We start from the raw sequence: 14889 nt of genomic DNA on the forward strand, positions 1-14889 counted from the left end.
ACACTTGTGATGGATGATGCAGACGCGAGACCATCGGTCATCACATTACCCTCCGGAGTGGGGCTCTGTCACCTGATGGTCACTTTGGTATAAAAGAAAAGAAAACAAGTCTCCCTCCTCTCCGATGATTCACACACGTGAAAAGTAACAGAGGTCTTCTCAGGTATTGTTATGCAGAGCCGTTCGGCGGTAATGTCTCAGAGCCGCGCTGGCAGTGTGCAGATGTTTCAGCAATCTCTCAGCGCTGGCACAATGAGGTTTAGCCTCTGCAAGCCCCTCTGGCCCCGCGCCATCCTTTTTGGCAATTTAAATGTGCCAGTAAATATAACCGTATACTGCCAGCAATAGCTGTTGCACTCAGCACTGCAGCACTGCACAGAACTGAGAGCGAGCCAGTCACTAATTTCAGAGATGCTAAATCTGCTTAGTTTGACACACATACATATAACATATATATACATATATATACATATATATATATATATATATATATATATATATATAAAATTGCATTCCAAAAGCAAATTACAGAAGGCACAAAATCGGAACAACTATTGCAAAAGCAGGATTTAGAAATCATAACTGTACCTTGGTGAAAAGCTGGGGGTTTGAGGTGACCCATGCCTCATTATTTCTACAGTCAGTCATGTCCAGCTTTATCTTCTGCTGCAGAAGGGTACATGCGACTCTGGTCCCAGTCTGTATGGATGGAGTGTCCTTGCTATGGCTTTTAAATAATAAATTGCAGAATGTCCTTTTTTTTAAGCCGAATCTTCCTGGGTAATCTTCCGCCATTAGACTTTGTTTTCAAAGCCTGGCGGTGAGGCACTAGAAATTAATTGCTCGTGTGGCATTTAAACATTTATTTACTCAGAAGCCATCTGAAGCTGCTTTGGTGGAGTTGTCATATTTGAACTATAACGCCAAATGCATCAGTGATTACTGGGCCTGCATTCACTGACAGCGCCTTGTTCCACTGAAGGCATTTGGTATAAAAACAATGTGACATTTGGGATGACGCACAAGCCCATGGAAGTACAAAACAAATTGTGAGTGAATTTGACGTACCTCGTATTTTCCGGAAAAAGGCCCGACCAAGCAGATTTGTGCTATAGCTATGAAATCTCATTGATTTTGCATCTGAACTCCTACAGTAATGTAGTCAAGAAACCAGGTTGGAGGCTGCGGCATGCGTGACGTGTTGATGGCAGACTCGTGCGTCACAATGAACTTGAACTGTGGGAAGTGATTCCCCTATAAAATCCTGCTCTTTCAGCAGCACAAATGCACTCACAGTAAACAGGGCAACAAAATGAGTACAGAAGCAAAGGAGAAGTCATGAGGGTTAAGAATGGGTGGAAGGATTAGGCCAAAGATCCTTGATTACTAGCTCCGCTTTAACCATCTCTGATTAGGCATTGGTATTAGTTGATGTATCTAACTATCCATTTCTGTATCAGGCAGGTATAGGTAGACTGATGCTGGTCCTGGTCATGGTGCTGGGTCTGTTTTTATGGCACACACACACACACACAAACATAAAGTTTTAAAAGTTGCGGGATGTTTGCCAAGCAGATCTATCCTTCCATGACAGTGACATAAACCCTTGCACCTGATTGTAGGTAGATGAAGTGATCAGGCCGATTGTCTGGGAAAAGCCTCAAGAACTTGACAGAGAATTCAGCTTACTCCAATGATCTGTGCAGTAACCATATTGAGCAACTGTCAAACTAGGTAGAATGATTTATTCTGTGGAGAAAATCACTACGAGCCAAACCTAACACGGCTCTCTGTGTCAGCATCGTGCAGCCTAGCCTGTGTGTGTGGAAACATGCTGGGCCAGATCTGTGGACGCACCCAAACTGCCCCCTGTCCCACAGTTCTCATTCCAGTCGACTGTATGAATTACACAGAGATGTGGTTCCAGGTGCCTGTGCCTCTGATACAATGCATGGTCAGCATTATGTTTATATGTGTGTGTGTGTGTGTGTGTGTGTATGTGTGTGTGTGTGTGTGTGTGTGTGTGTGTGTGGTGGTTGTAAAAGCATGGAAAATTACATTCTGGTTGTGATGTCTACTGACACCCCTATGAATAAGGGGTAATTAGAGCTTAGAGCTACTAGTGAAATGGAGCAGAAAGGGGGGGAAGTGAGAGGCTTTGCAACTCCAGAGTGTGACATAGTGATCAGGTAAGGAGGGTTTTATCTCCTACAAACGGAAGTGGGGTGAGTAATGGCTGCCTCTCGAACTTTGTTTAGAAAACATCATTTTCTATTTCCTCTGTTCTTCATCCTGTTGTATAATTAATTTAATCTTCAGTAAACTTCTGTATTTTCTTTCTGTCTTCTCACTGTTTTCAGAGGAACTGGAAAGTAAGCTGCAGACATGCTCTGACATTTGAAATAAGCAAGCAAAAGCATTAACATGGAAGAGATATTGGTGGTCTAAAGTAGGCTGATTTTTTTTAATGAGTCCGAGAGGTCCTTTTACATATACAGTGCCGAGTTCTCAAAAGTCATAATGACGAGGTTATATGCAAATTAGAGATACACCTATGCCCCCGAATAACCAGTGCTCCTGCGACTCCGCTCAACTTCAGCTCACAGAACGATCATTATGCAGTACACAACTTTGGCATATTAATTTCAAATATCTCATTCTAATTAGCAATTAATCCACAAACACGACAGGCTAATAATCTTTGAATATGACATTCAGGTAATTGATTTGCCTTAATGTGACAATCCCACAGCAATTCATTAAGGTCTTCACATCGGCCTCTGAAACCTACTCTTTGGAATGACACAAAGTTTTGAAGGAGTTAATACAACTACCACGCAGGTCAGAAATTGCAAATCCAGTCCCCCCCTTACGGTCCTTCCTGATAATTATTTCCTAAACGATTTGGGTGTTAATTGACGAGCTTAATGAGCTGTTCGGGACGAGTCTTTGGACCTGCCCGCAGGGCTCCCTGACTCCTCCCCCCTGGGCTGGAAAGCCCGAGGAGATGTCCTCCAAGACGTCGGGAAAATTAAACATGCCACTCCGCCAAGGTCTTCTGCCAAGGTCGTCCGCAAATGCCATGGAAGGCACACCATCAATCTCTCACAGTCAGAGCAGAGGGAGGGGTAGCAGAGCCATTGTTTCAGCTCATGCCACATATTGCATTTACATCTCCGATACGAATTTTACAGCAGCTTATGATAATAGGGACCCCTTTCAGAAGTGAATTAGGCCTTGACAGAGAGGCAGAGGAACAGGTTTCGCATGAAGGACACTTCAAAGACAGCTTCATACACAACTTTCTTTTGTCTTTGAGACAATATGTAAACTTTTATAGATTTGAGCAGATAATGAGTGATTTAAGAAGAGTCCTAACTTCTGACCCATTTAAGATGACTGTCCCCACATCACGTCTCTGTTATGAAACTTCACAAAACAGTGGAACACAGGAAAGCATTGATAGAGCTCAGATCGGCGAGGTGGAGCACAATTTCATGCCCTTGAACGAATGCTGTCTCTCTCCGTTTGTTCACTCTGGGTCATTGGTGTAGCTGTGAATGTATGTTTCTGTATTTAATTAAGACGGCACCAAATGTTTTCATTTTTCTCTTTTTTTGTCTCACCAAAGAGCCCACTCAGTAGGCTGAGAAATGCGAAGATGGGAAAAGTAGCGCCTGTTTACTTGACTTCCTAAAAGCCATTTGGAGTTAGGAGTCCCTGGGAAAGCAATTAACCTCTACATGTGGGATGTGTATGCGTGTGTGTGTTTGTGTGTGTGTGTGTGTGTGTGTGTGTGTGTGTGTGTGTGTGTGTGTGTGTGTGTGTGTTTGAGTGTACTGTTGTGTGTATGTGTGCGTGCATGTGTAGCTGCTGAAATAGCAATAGCTCAACTCTCCTACTTACTGCTTCATCCTCTAGCATTCTGTGTCAGCAGGGACAGCTGCTCAGGGCTGAGCTGAGACAGCTCATATCCACTATGGCACAGAGTGGCTCTCCTGCAAGTCCACACGTCAGCACCCCAGAACATTTTTTTTTGTTCATGTATTTATTCTTCAGTGTCCTTAAAGTTTGATAAGTATGTGTTCTTTCTCTTTTCTGTTATTCATTTCACTCATTTATTCTTTCTTTGTTTTACTTTTTATGTCTTTCTACATGCCATTCTGTGTCAGCTGCATTTCATTGGCTCTGTACCTGTACTCTGCTAAATGACAATAAAGTTGAATATAATCTAATGTAATCTAATCTAATCTAATTCTGTACTCCATGTTCTCTTAAAAATATATGTATTTCCCTTTTCACTTCTTCTTTTACATGAATATATAAGGCTATGCATCTCTTTCACCCAGATCTTCCAATAAGAAAAAGGCCAGCCAGACATTAAGTTGACATTTGTGTAACTGGACTGCACTGGATGGATTAGGAAGGCTAGTCTGTCCTCTCTCACACCCCTCTCCTGTTTGTCATTATAGTGGAAGACTGGTGACGTTTTCCTCCTGTGGCCTGTGGCTTCATGACTAAAAGCACAGTAGTGTGGAAGAGACAGGTAGAGAGGAGGAGGAAATGGGGGTAGAGATAGAATTTATTTTTCACTTCTGCACATCTGTGTGTCGGCAGTTATGTGTGAGAGTGATTGTATGTATATGACATGCCCATGGATATTCTCCCTTTGTCTCTTATTTTCTCTCTCTCTCTCTCTCTCTCTCTCTCTCTCTCTCTCTCTCTCTCTCTCTCTCTCTCTCTTTCTCTCTCTCTCTTTGTGTGTGTGTGTGTGTGTGTGTGTGTGTGTGTGTGTGTGTGTGTGCATGCAGGAGTGGGTACGCTGCATAGCCAAACCTCTCTGTAGTGCACCGCAATCAAACACGTTGTAAGTACCGTGCTGGTGGGGTGAGGAGATGGGGGGGGGGGGGGGTGGCGGGGTGGGTTGCGTCATCAGTGACCCTCAACACCCTCACTGATGAGTTAAGATCTATCTCCGAGGAACCCCCCCCCCCTCTCTCCATCTCCATCTATCTGTCTACATACCCACTTAGTTCTCATCTCCCCAACCTGCAATCCTCCCACAGACCAGTGGGCTCTGGCTTGAGGGACACTAATATGCCTCGGTCTGTAGGGTAATCAGGCCATGTTGCAGACTGAGAATAAGAATGAGAGAGAGTGGGAAATTATACATACTTCAATAAACCAATGTTTATGCTAATGGATGCATGTTATGCATATATCACCAATGGTTTTTGCCAAGTGGTATGCCCGACCCTTTTACTAAGCTCAGCGGACCAAACCCTATAAGCTTTATTTGGAATTTAATTTGTAAGGCAATTTCCTGTGGTTGTCTTGGGAACCATAAAAATGATTAAAATGTTTTGTTTATGTTTGTAGCTACATCCCTGCATGTCCCCAGCTGAATTACTGAATTACACCGAGAAGGTGACAGGTTTACCTGTGTGCCACACTCTTTAATAGATAGGTGAAGAGAGGGGAGAGAGACACAGAGAGAGAGAGAGAGAGAGAGAGAGAGAGAGAGAGAGAGAGAGAGAGAGAGAGAAAGAAAGGTTTGGGTTGTGGTGGGAATTGAGTTCTGATTGTGTGCCAGTGTTATGTTTGCACTAGCAAGGGCAAGCACACTCTCTACGCTCTGGCCTTGTTTTCCAAGAAAGAAAGTGACGGGGAAGAAATGTCTTCCACGGTTATGTTGTCATTTGTTGTTCATTGTTATTTGAGATAGGCTATATCTCGGCAGCTGTTGGGGATCATCTGTTGATTCTGTGTCTGCACACAAACTATAGAAATACAGTATAATATTGCTGAGACCGGACAAACAGGAAATAGGTATGAAGAGTGACACCATGCCCATTGTAAAATCATTGAGTTGACCATGTGAATAGGAAACGGGTCATTACATCACATTAAAGCTGCTATACTGTATCTTGTACAGCATAACAGAGAGCCGGGAAGAAAAATAGAGTTTGTTGTATTGAATTTCAAAGCTCATTCTTGACACATCTTTTTATGGACAAACTTGGACACATCATCCAAGCTGTAGCCTGGAGGCCTCAGCGGTTTCGGGTCTTCCAAAAGATACCCACGTCCAGGTCGCTCGACGGAGGTGGATCAAGCCCACGGCCTGTGTCCAAGGGGAGTTCCGTTGACCCCACTGATCACCCCTTCTTCTCCAGCCATCTGGATGCTTACTCTGCCACCTCCATGTTGCTAATTGCTGATGAGCTACATGATAATGGGCCATTATTATTTGGGGTTGAGAACACACAGCACTCACCTCATTCCAACCCTAGAAACATTATGCATTACATGACCCATCTCCCACGGCTTGTTCGTCATTTAGTTAATGAAACCATTTTTGGTTTAAAGTCCAACCTCTCTCCCACCTCCCTCTCTTGCTGCAGCTTTCGTCATGGGCCGTAACAGTCTCTTCTTCCTGGACAGTCATTGTTATCTCCAGTATCATGAGCTGTCTTGTGGCCTCAGCGACAAAGATGATGTCTAGTCTCAACACGGACTGGGTGACTGGAATTTATAGCTGCCTCTCCAGGTTGACCTCCATCGTCCACTTCTCATGTTGTGGAGAGAAAAGTGACAGTTTTGTGCCTGTTTTTCTTTTTTTTTACCCGCTCGCCGTCCTTGTGATCGTCCCAGCTATTATCGCATCACCACTGCCCTGTGTCACGGCTTTGCCTCGCTCCTCCTCCTGTTAGGGTGCTCTGTCTCTTTTGGCCTCCAGGGGTCACTGTTGAACACTTACCTGTCTTGTTTGTTTTGGTTTCGGCTGTCTTTATGTGACAGGTGCTTGATCTTGTGTTCTGGTTTGCCATGTGCTCCGGGCCACGCCTTTCCCTTGTGTTTCCCTCCATTTTTGTTTCTCACCACCTGTTGTTAATGAGTTATTGTCATGTGACCAATTAGTACTTGTATTTAAGTTACGGTTTTCTGTTTGTTGGCCACTGAGACTTTGACAACTCCACACGTCCCTGGTGAGCTCTTTTGAATTCTTTGACTAGCTAAGACTAAAACCTTTTGTGTTCATGGACTTTGCTGCTCTTATTTGTTGATCTCTGATTTCGGAAGTGCCTTTTGTTGCCAAGCAATTTTTCTAATTTTGGATTTTCTGTTTTTTTCCCTCCTTTTTGCTGAACTGATTTATGGACTCTGTTTCTGAGCTTTTTGTGGAATAAACAAGACAACTTTTTTTGATTTGAACCTCTGCATTTGAGTCTGATCTCTACCTGGACCATAGCACAGTGGTTAGCACTCCTGCCTGTCAAGCCAGCGACCCGGGTTCAATCCCAGAGTCGGTTTCAATAGGAAGTCTCAGTCATGTCAGACCCAGCAGAGGTTCCTCAGCCTGGCCCAGTATCGGACTATGAAAAGTTGATGGCCACGCTTTCCAGCTTCGGAGCAACCATGGACACACGGCCGTGCACTGACCAACCAGCAACAGGCCTTGGCACGTCATGATGAGATGCTGCAACAGATAGCGACCACTCTTCTACAATTGACCACAACGCTTCCTCCAAGTCAACCAGCTCCTGCCACTCAAGTTCAAGCCACTCCCTCTCAAGCTCAAGCAGTTCAAGGTGCGGACCCCCAACGCCACCCTTCACCGATTCCAGAGCCACGGCTCCCAGCTCCACAACGGTACGATGGCAAGCAGGGTGAGTGCTGGGACTTCATTACTCAGTGCCAGCTCACCTTTGTACTGCAACCTATCACCTATCCCTCAGACAGTGCCAGAATAGCCTATGTAATAACACTGCTAGTTGACAAGGCCAGAGCGTGGGCAACCTCCATCTGGCAGCGACAGGGCCCTGAGTGCGCCGACTTCGAGAAATTCACTGAAGAAATGCTCCGGGTCTTTGACCAGGCCGTTGCCAGTACTGAGGCAGCCAAACGACTCATGTACATCCAGCAGGGCAAGAGCAGTGTTGCTGACTATGCCATCTCCTTCCGGACCCTGGCTGCCGTAAGTGAATGGAATGAGCCTGCACTGGTGTCTGCCTTCCATCATGGTCTGTCAGATCGTGTCAAAGATGGCCTGGCCTCTGTGGGGTGCCCCTCCAACCTGGAGTCCTTGATTTCGCATGCCATTCGACTCGACAATCGGCTCAGAGAACGTCCTCCTGCAAAAACCCCGATGCAGCTGTTCAACCCTGGTTCCCGAACTCTACTTCACAGAACCCCGATCCAACTGAGCCAATGCAAATCGGTCGCACCCGATTGTCAGCAGCTGAGAAGGAACACCGTTGGAGGGAGAAGTGCTGCATCTACTGCGGAAAGAGTTCAGAGCCTCCTGCCCAGAGCTCTCGGGAAAAGGACTTTCCTGTCCAGCCGAGGGAGGGTTGTGACTGGAGCTACCCTGTCTCCCGAGTTTCCTGGCCAAGGAGTCTACCTCCCGGTTTCCATCTCCTGGGGTGAAGGCACTCATACCTGCCAGACATTGGTGGACTCCGGCACTGCTGGGAATTTCATGGACGTCAACTTTGCCCTAAAACTCAAGATCCCACTCGTTCCTCTGAAAGTGCCCCTCTCTGTGACTGCTCTGGATGGCCAAGCCCTGGGTGATGGCAAAGTCACTCAATCAACTGCCCCTCTTCGTCGACAGTCTGAAGCCCATCGAGAAGAGATTTCCCTGCATCTCATCTATTCACCTGAGTTCCCTGTGATCCTGGGCAGTCCTTGGCTAACCCGTCATAACCGTCACATTGATTGGGTAACCGGCCGCGTTAACTCAACAAGATGCAGAAAAACTAATTCACGCCTTTATCACTAGCAGGTTAGACTACTGCAATGCACTTTTCACTGGTCTTCCCAAAAAACATCTAAAGAAATTGGCACTCATACAGAACTCTGCGGCTAGACTTTTAACTAAGACTAAGAAGAGAGAACACATCACCCCTGTGTTGGCTGAACTGCACTGGCTCCCTATTTCCTATAGAATTGATTTTAAGCTTATGTTAATTACTTACAAAGCTCTGAATGGCATAGCACCTTCATATATCTCTGAGCTTTTAATATCTTATCAACCACAAAGGAAACTTAGATCATCCAATTCTAATCTTTTAATCGTACCCAAAGTGCTCCACAAACAAAGTGGAGAAGCTGCGTTTATCCATTATGCCCCCAAACTATGGAACACCCTGCCTCTGTACATCAAGCAGGCGAGTTCAGTAAATATTTTTAAAAAAGATCTGAAAACATACCTGTACAGGAAAGCTTTTAGTTAACTCATCTTATCCTGTAGACTACATCTTCAGATTATTCTACATCTGCTACTATTGGACGGCGCAGCCAGCCAGAAGCAGATGGGCTCCCCCTATTAAGTCAGGTTCTGCTCAAGGTTTCTTCCTGGAATATGGGAGTTTTTCCTTGCCACAGTTGCCATATGGCGTGCTTGTGGGGGGTAAGAGGGTTAAGGCTGCCAGTCTTATGACGTCATTTTCTATATTTTTGATATGTTGCTGAGTAGATCATAAACAGCAAAGAAAAGTGATTGATAATGACTGACTGACTATTATTGTGTTACATGCTTCAAATGTAAAGCACTTTGAGCTGCATTCTGTGTATGAAAGGTGCTATACAAATAAAGCTTATTATTATTATTATTATTATTATTATTATTATTATTGAATGGGGACCTACTTGCCATGCTACCTGCCTCTTTGCAAATCCTCCAGTGATTCCTACTGAGGCCCTGGACCCTGCCGAGTTGTCTCAAGTTCCCTCTGAGTACTGGGATTTGAAAGAGGTCTTCAGTAAGAGCAGAGCAGCTTCTCTACCTCCACATCGACATTATGACTGTGCAATCGACCTTCTTCCTGGCACTATTCCACCCCGTGGTCAAATCTTTTCCCTCTCTCTGCCTGAGCACAAAGCTATGGAAGAATACATTAATGACGCCCTGGCCTCTGGATTCATCCGGCCATCCACTTCGCCTGCTGGAGCAGGATTTTTCTTCGTTGGCAAGAAGGACGGCGGCCTACGCCCCTGTATTAATTACCGTGGTCTGAACAAAGTCACCATCCGAAATCGTTACCCACTACCACTGATGTCCACTGCCTATGATCTGCTACAGGGGGCCACTGTCTTTTCAAAACTCGACCTGCGAAACGTCTACCACCCGATTCACATCAGACAAGGTGATGAGTGGAAAACAGCCTTCAATACACCATCTGGACATTATGAATACCAAGTCATGCCGTTTGGACTAACCAATGCTCCAGCTGTCTTCCAGGCACTCATAAATGACGTACTCAGGGACATGATAAATCGCTTTGTTTTTTTTCTAAGTCACTACAAGAACACCATCATGTGCGGAGCATTCTCCAGAGGCTGTTGAGGAACCATCTCTACGTCAAGGCACCTAATTGTGAATTCCACGTTTCCCAAGTGTGAATTCCACGTTTCCAAGACCTCTTTCCTTGGATTCATACTGGAGAAAGGACAGATTCAGATGGACCCAAGCAAAACCAAAGCGGTCCATCAAAGAGTCCATCAAAGAGGTCTAACAATTCCTGGGGTTTGCACATTTTTACCGGAAGTTCATTCGAAACTTCAGTACAGTGGCGGCACCAATCTCAGCGCTAACAAGGAAGACTGGGGCACCTTTTCTCTGGACGCCTGAGGCTGAGAAAGCTTTTAAGAACCTCAAACTCTTTTCCTCTGCAGCGATCCTGGTACTTCCTGACCCATCGTTGCCATTTGTGGTGGAGGTGGATGCGTCAAATGTTGGCGTTGGGGCAGTCCTCTCTCAGCGGTTCAATGGCAAACTGCACCCTTGTGCTTACTTTTCACGTCGCCTGAACCCCACTGAATCCCCCTATGATGTGGGTGATCGAGAGCTGCTGGCTGTGAAGATGGCTCTGGATGAGTGGACACTGGCTGGAGGGAGCCCAGCATCCGTTTCTTGTATGGACCGACCACGAAAACCTTGAGTACCTCAAGCAAGCCAAGCGTCTGAACCCTCGGAAAGCCCGGTGGGCCTTGTTCTTCAGCCGCTTTGACTTTACTCTCTCTTACCGCCCAGGCTCAAAAAACACCAAACACCAAAGACACCTCTCCGTGTCATTGATGGTGGGCCAGTTTTCACTGTCCGCCGGCTCCTCAATTCTCGCCGTGTCCGTGGTGGGCTCCAGTACTTGGTTGACTGGGAGGGCTACGGCCCTGAAGAGTGCTCCTGGGTCCCGGCTCGGCTGTCTTTATGTGACAGGTGCTTGATCTTGTGTTCTGGTTTGCCATGTGCTCCGGGCCACGCCTTTCCCTTGTGTTTCCCTCCATTTTTGTTTCTCACCACCTGTTGTTAATGAGTTATTGTCATGTGACCAATTAGTACTTAAATACAAGTTACGGTTTTCTGTTTGTTGGCCACTGAGACTTTGTTAACTCCACACGTCCCTGGTGAGCTCTTTGACTAGCTAAGACTAAAACCTTTTGTGTTCATGGACTTTGCTGCTCTTATTTGTTGAGCTCTGATTTCGGAAGTGCCTTTTGTTGCCAAGCAATTTTTCTAATTTTGGATTTTCTGTTTTTTCCCTCCTTTTTGCTGAACTGATTTATGGACTCTGTTTCTGAGCTTTCTGTGGAATAAACAAGACAACTTTTTTTTTATTTGAACCTCTGCATTTGAGTCTGATTTCTACCTGGACCATAGCACAGTGGTTAGCATTCCTGCCTGCCAAGCCCGTGACCCGGGTTCAATCCCCGAGTCGGTTCTAATACCTCCTGTCTGTGTTGCATCTCTGGGTTCATATAATGTGTCTTTGTCTAGCCTCCCTAACCTTCCTCCTGTCCTAGTCCCTCCTTCTAATTCATTTTGTGAAGGAAACGAGGACGGAATGATAAGAGGATGGAGGAATGAAGGAGAGACAGATATGAGAAATGAAACGTCCTGCTCACTCACGCATAATTTTCAAGAGACGTCAATTACTGATAATGTGGCGCATCACCTATTAGGTTAGAATAAATAGACACGCTAATTGCAGAGACTATAAACTTACACCAAAGCCTAAAAATGGCATATGAATGTGGACTCTTCCCACTTATTGACCCTGATAATGAGGTAATGATTGATAGTTCTTGAGACATGAATGAAGGGCACGAGCTGGAGGACCTAGGACTGAGGAGAGAGGCCGTATGCAAATAGACCTCTGAAGTTCGCCTACAAAAAAGTTGCCATCTTTGACACCCGGTATCTGGCGATTTTTTTTTTTTTTTTTTTTTTTTTTTTTTTTTTTTTTTTTTCCCCCTATGGGAAAATAACATGGGGATTTTGAATTATCGCACCTGTTAAACTCTCGTGGGGATGAAAAAGTCTGAAATGAAGACGTTTTCCTCAACACACTTTTGTCCCCTGCCTTCGAGTGGATACTGTGATCTCCGGTACGTGAAGGCGGCACACTTTGATTTTTGCTACCCAAGAGCTGGTTTGGGCCTTTAAGAAGCACTTTGAACAGAGGTTGTCCACAGTCGCCGCTCCGTCTCTCCCACACCGCTTTGGAACTGCATTATACTGATTACTTACACTTTTATTTTCCAAATCCAACACCACTACTGACTTTAGTTAACCTACTCTGTTAAGTTCTATTCTATTTAAGAAATGTAATATATCGCTGTTACTGAGCCAGGCTTGTAACGCCTGCTTGCTCACACTTCCTCCACTGCAGCACAGAACTCCTGATCCACCTTTCGTCTCTCCTCCACACTTGTCAGGTTGATGCCAAACCCTTGAGTCCAGACCTGCTATGTGTCACACTGCCCAGTAGGAAATTCTGCTTCAGCCGACCTTCATCTTGCTGGACTGCCTTAGCTTTCCTCCTCCTCCTCCTCCTCCTCTTCCCTATCCCATCTGGTAAGCCCTGCACCAGCCACCTGGGTGTATCTGGACCGACTGTGCGGCAGGTGCTCTCAAGTCTGTGCCATGAACTCCCCTCCGACCAAGCTGAATGGGCCCATAAGGTTGTTGGTGTAAGTGTTCATTCATTCCAATATTTCTTTTAAAATAAATATTGATCAGTGTAGTTTATTTGTTATTTTATGAGTTCATTCACAATCTGTGATTCATTTGAATAGACAAGACACCGAGAAGAGTGATTACACTGTATTACTGGCAATAAAAACTGGGCTACTGCTTCCCTCTGCTGGTCAAGTGGGCATTCCAGCAGCCTTCTCTTTTATAAAGTACATTAAGGTACTAAAGCATCTGCATGTTTGCTCTAAAATCATTGCATGTCAATGCATAGAACCCCTTAGAAAGAATCATGATTCATTGTCTACTCAAAGTCTGCGCTATAGGTATTTCAGAAACTCGTTCAATGCCTGGTGTTTATAGTCTGTAAGGAATAATGAATGAGGGCATGCCAGGTAGTAGTATCAACAAGGCCACACAGAACTGAGATCATATTTAATCACATACGATGTGATCCCAGATGTACACAAACATCACATGAATGGCACAGCCTGTACAGAATAAAGCCACTTTGTCTTGGTTGAAAGAGCTGGGATTGGAGGATGCTACAAAGCAGGGCCTGCAATTCTATTTTAAAACACCTGGGGGCAACCTACCTTCAGTTTTGAAGATCGTTTGACAATAGGCCCATAAGGAAGTAAAGACTTGACAAAAAGACTGACAAAAAGACAAAAAAGGCATTCCTTCACACCATTAAACCATGCTTAATGACATCTGTCAGAATAAAGAGTTTATAGACTGTTTTCATATCATTGCAGCTGAGGCTTTTTAAAAAAAAGGTAAGTGCAATGTTCACAAGGGATGAAATAAATTGAAAGACTGTAAACAACACAGTAACAAAATTACAGCCTAACACCTAAAGGGCGTGTACATCACATCAGACAGAGATAAGCAGTGAATACATTAACCTTTACAGCCTGTTTGTATGAGCCTGTATAAGCACTTGAGTCCAAACAAAACAGTGGTTATCAGTTTTTCAGTTATGCCCAACAGATTTACTTCTGTAAAATGTAAGGCATGGTGTTGATAATATTTAATTGTTATGTAACTGTTTAATTATCAATAATTTAACATAATGAACATACCTTTTACTTGCTTTGAGCACCCTAAGACAACATTTTATTTCTACCCAGCGTATCTTAAAAACACACAATATAATTGAATGTTTCCATTTAAAAAATTATTTTCCCTCTATGTTCCCCCAAATGCAACATCATCAAGGTTCAACATTCCACATTCATACGCACTGTAAGTCAAATGATAATAATAACCCACTGTCATTACTGCAGAAGAAGGTGAAAGACCCTTTCAACAATAAAAACAAAAACAATGCTTGAACGTTCTATTTGGGCCCCGAACTACTTCCTCTGCATTAAGATAACATATGGAATGTTAAAAACTATGATGCTGATAATGGAACTCTCTTGAAAGGGTCCATAGTAATATTATTTAAGGGCACCCCCTCCCCCCTTCCCTTATTCCAGTGCCCCTCATCCCTAACGCTACTGCCTGCAAAGGCCCAGGGCCCATGGACTTCAGATTCATCCCTGGTATACCCAGAAGAGCAACAACATTCCACCATGGAGGGTAGAAATATTTCTGCACTTGTTTGCTCTGAGCTGTAAGAGTGGGGTGAGGTGAGGCAGTGAGACAAGGTCAGGTTTACAAAGTAACTTTTTTTAAGTTAAGTTTTTTTTTTTTTTTTTTTTCGGTAGACCTGTTTTGTAACAACTGATTGTGGAGAAACGATGGCCCCTGTGCAGATTTCAGAGCAAATGTTAAACATTAACAGGTGAAGGGAGAGGTAGCACCTATCTGTAGGAGAGAAGCACACATGGGTACTCTGTTTTGCTTTTTTGTGCACAACTATGTGCATATGTGTGTGTTTCTGCACTGTGTGTGTGTGTGTGTGT

This window comes from Alosa sapidissima, chromosome 17 (assembly GCF_018492685.1).
Source record: "Alosa sapidissima isolate fAloSap1 chromosome 17, fAloSap1.pri, whole genome shotgun sequence".
Taxonomy (NCBI): domain Eukaryota; kingdom Metazoa; phylum Chordata; class Actinopteri; order Clupeiformes; family Clupeidae; genus Alosa; species Alosa sapidissima.